The 4,202-nt window shown below is 34.5% G+C and overlaps 1 long non-coding RNA gene across 1 annotated transcript; it reads right to left on the bottom strand.

Moving 5' to 3' along the window:
- Positions 1-1,322: 1,322 nt before the first annotated feature.
- Positions 1,323-2,467, bottom strand: LOC141684304 (uncharacterized). The gene is made up of 3 exons (XR_012560625.1): positions 2,374-2,467; positions 2,149-2,217; positions 1,323-1,356 (listed from the first exon to the last, which is right to left on the bottom strand). It is a non-coding gene; the product is annotated as an uncharacterized LOC141684304 (long non-coding RNA).
- Positions 2,468-4,202: the final 1,735 nt, after the last annotated feature.

Below are 4,202 nucleotides of genomic sequence, written 5' to 3'. Positions count from 1 at the left end.
TCCAGGCCATTTGGGCCAATATAATAAGGCTGGGCCGGCGCTACTCGGCCACTTACGCCACTCCTAGTTCAGATGAAATCCATGACTCTGAAACGTAAAGCTCGTTTCCCCCTTTCCCCAAGTAGAAACTTGTTGATACGGCTCCACCAAGAAGTCGTACCTAGTTGGAAAGGAAAACTCACCGATATTTCCCAGGCGATGCCTGTTAATGGATTAACTTGTTCCAAGAATTTTACTTCCCGAATATTGGGTAAGTAATCAAACACTCTTTTACCAAGACAGCAACCTTGTTGCGAATATAAAACACACCACCGAGCCGGATCCCCCATGTTTTGAGCGAGTATTTAAATCCCCTTTTTAAAAGGAAGATCTTAAATATAAAAATAGTTTTGGGATCCGCTCTAACTTTTGAAAATCATTTTAAAGACTCGAAAACACTTTAAAGAGTGTTTGGAGTAAAACTGATTTGATGAAGTAAATCAGTCCCCAGAATATTTAGAAAATGTCTGAATATTATTATTTAAATAATATTCCCATAAAAAAATAATCTTTATAAAATAATTGAAGTAGAAGTATTAAAACTTATACTTGAAATGAATAGCAAAAAAAATCAAAGATATACTTATACGAAAGTAATATCTTTATTTGAATAATCAAAAATAAGTTTGATTATCGACACCTTATTCTTTAATAAAATAAAGAATATATCTCAGCAAATAATCGGAGTCATAGATCCTCAAATGAATATTCAAATAATATTCAATAAATAAAATAAGCTGAGTCATAATACCTCGAATGAATATTATAAATAATATTCATTAAATAAAATAAAGGAGTCATACATCCTCAAATGAATGTCCAAGTAATATCCAATAAATAATGTAAAGGAGTCATACGCCTTCGAATAATATTCGAAATAATATTCAATAATAAAATAAAGTTAAAGTTATCGAATAAACCTTATTCGATTAATAGTTTTAAAAACTATATCCATATATATATATATAAATAAATATATATATATAATATACTCGGGAACATCGACTCCCGGTTTAGAAATATGCTCACCTTTTATCCCCTATACTAAGGGTATACGCAACTACTTGCTTATTTCTAGCATAGGTATTATGCAACTATAAGCATTGAAATCAACATATAGATAACCAGATTATGAAACAGACATGCATATATACCATATCAGCATGCTCCAATATATCGCAAAATTTGCTAATAACAATCATGCAATATCACAAGATAATGCATATACATATATTTACATCACAACAACAGTATAACGGGTAGAAAACTTGCCTGAGCGCTCCCGGATAGGCTTAAGCTTAGAGTGGGTCCGATAACCTATGAACAACAACATAAGTCGGAATTAAACCCCGGTCGCTTAAGAAACTAGACTTTAACCATTTAGAGTCCTAACGTTCGCTTTCGCGCTTAACGATTTACTTAATTCGCTCGAGTACCCTCGGCTCCACCATTTTTAATAAATTGACCTTTACGAGTTTTAACGCGATTCCTTCGTGAATGACTTACCAACTGCCTAACACACTTACCATAAATGTTTCACACATTAATTAATCCTTTTTGGTCTTTAACCTACATTCCAAAGTAAGGCGAGGGAAAAAGTTTCGCTCGTGAAACGCCGTTACTTGAAACGGTCGTTTCTCCTAAACCGTACATCGGAATCAAACGAACTACATATCAAAACGAAGCTCATAACATGAACTATCTAAACATGGCAATGGTCATAATCTAGCAGGGAGTTATCGGGTCCAAATGTTATGAACAAAAGCAGTCTAAAGTAAATCGGACATTACGACGGCTATGTTTACGCGATTTCCCATTTTTAAAACTACCCACAATCATCACAAACCATCCTCAAATCCACACACATCAAACACCCATCCTTACCACATCATAACAATCCCAAACAATTCAATATTACTCATTCATACATATGCTTAACCTAACTTTAATCATGCTTTAAGTTTCTTTAAATCAAAACCACTAAATTATCATTTCATTTCACCACCATTCCAAATCTCAACTCTAAACATAACAACAAGATACCATAACATCTTACTCATCAAAATCACTTTATAATATATATGAACCTAGGGTTTGAAAGTGGTATACCTTCCTTGGATTGGTGGGTGAAGCTAGGAAGCCTTAATAAGCTTGGAGTAGTCTTAAGAAAGCTTGGATCTTCAAGAAAACAAGAAAAAAACTCAAGTTAAAACTTGAAAACACTATTCATTGTCTTCTCCAATGATTAAATCAAGAAGCTAGAGAAAGAATTTGTGGCTTAAACTTATGATATAGCCATTACTAAGCATAAAGAAGGTTAGGGAATTTTCTTACCAATTAAGGATGCTTGGATCTTGATTTTGGAAATTTTAAGCTTTGAAAAATGCAAAAAGCCGTGAGCAAGATGAAGAACAATGCCTTGGCTGATTTTTTTTTGACTTTTGATGAAATGATTTGCTAGTTGGTTGGCTTGGTTTTGTTTTTGATTTAGCAAATTACCACCTTGTCCTTGCATTTGTGTGGTCCTAAACCAACCACACCTCCTTCCTTCCATGTCATGCTTATGTCACCCCTATGATGTCATCCTCCCTTCCTTGTCTCCTTTCTATTGGTTGGATGACATCACTCCCCTTAAACCCTTTGATTAACTCCCTAATCGTTTGCCTAATGACCGCTGATCTGTTGCACGGTTCGCTTAACTTTCGTTCTCGTTTATCGTTTGAAGGATCATACCCGGGATCTTATTACTTAGGTTCCCTTGACCTTTCTCAATACATTATATTCCTTTTTATGATCCTCTATTATAATCCTTTAATTTAAATCCTTTTTATCCTGTTACCTTATACTCAATTCTCTCCGTATCTTGTGGATTTCCGGGAAAAACCAAAGTGTTCGGAATTGGGTTCTGACGATATTTACATACACTTATATACTTCATATAGTACTAATAAAATCCCAGAATATCCATAACAGAACCCCTACATAGTGTGGCGTGAAAGTTTTCTCATTCAGCTAAAACACTATTCACAAGGGTTACAAAAAGTTGAAAAATTTTGGGGTTATTACACATTTTCACCTTCCAATGGTGATAACTGTCTTTGTCAAGAACTGGGATTTTTACTCCAATATCCTTCTTACTCATCTTTGTTAGTTTCCAAGATCTTTAAACTCTTTGTGTGTCAAGAGCTTGCTCTGATACCAATTGTTATTCCTAGTGGACTAACAATGAGATTTACAGAAGGGGGGTTGAATGTAAATCTCAAAACTTTTTCAAGTTTTGAGCAGTTTTAAAGGCTTTGTGTTCAAGATAAACAAGTGTGTGAATTGCTTTAAGCTAATACAGACAGATATATATTCAAGCACTAATGTAAAGAACACAACAGACCTTAAAAACTTTTCTGGTGGATTGTTGTTCCACCAGAGATGGTATTTCAGAAAATCTGTGATTCTAGATGTTGATCACAGCTGCGTCCTAGTACAAACTAGATAATTTTTCTCTCAAGATTTTTCTAAACAGCACTGGAAAAATTCTTATCTAATTACTAGCTGCTACTTGGTTTATATATCACCAAGTGTACAAGTGAAGACAAAGATAAAAATACAATAATAAAATAAGTTCTCAACTTGTTTCTTCTCCATATCACTCAAGTACTTTATTGACTATTGTCTCTTTGTACTAGAGTAGAACGGCTGCTTTTTCTGATGTTCCTGAAATTAGGCTTCCACATTTCAGTTATCTCTGTCAACCCATGTGCCTCTGTCTGCTGTTACAACTACCACTTATCAACTGCTAATTAACAGAACATCCGTTAAAGCATTCATCCGTTGATGGCTTTATCCGTTGATGTGATAGCAGTTAAAGCTCTATCCGTTGAAGCTTTAGAGACATCCGTTGAAGCTTTGTTTCTCATCCGTTGAAGGTCTTTAAGACATCCGTTGATACCACTTCATTTATACAAAATTACAAGGCATGAAATATTTACAATTGGCCTTCCTATTTGCATATCTTCTAGTAGTCAACATGACTTATATTTTCTCTCAACTTCTAAGAATTATATCTTAAATACAGAGACTGAAATGTGCTACAACACTAGACTTATTTCTAAGTAAAGCTGCACCATCAACGGATAGCCAAAGTGGTCTTATCCGTTGAGGCTGCAAAC

The sequence above is a fragment of the Apium graveolens genome, chromosome 9 (genome assembly GCF_009905375.1).
Source record: "Apium graveolens cultivar Ventura chromosome 9, ASM990537v1, whole genome shotgun sequence".
NCBI classification, from domain to species: Eukaryota; Viridiplantae; Streptophyta; class Magnoliopsida; order Apiales; family Apiaceae; genus Apium; species Apium graveolens.
The sequence above is the reverse complement of the archived record's forward strand: the minus strand, read 5'-3'. Positions and strand labels throughout refer to the sequence as shown.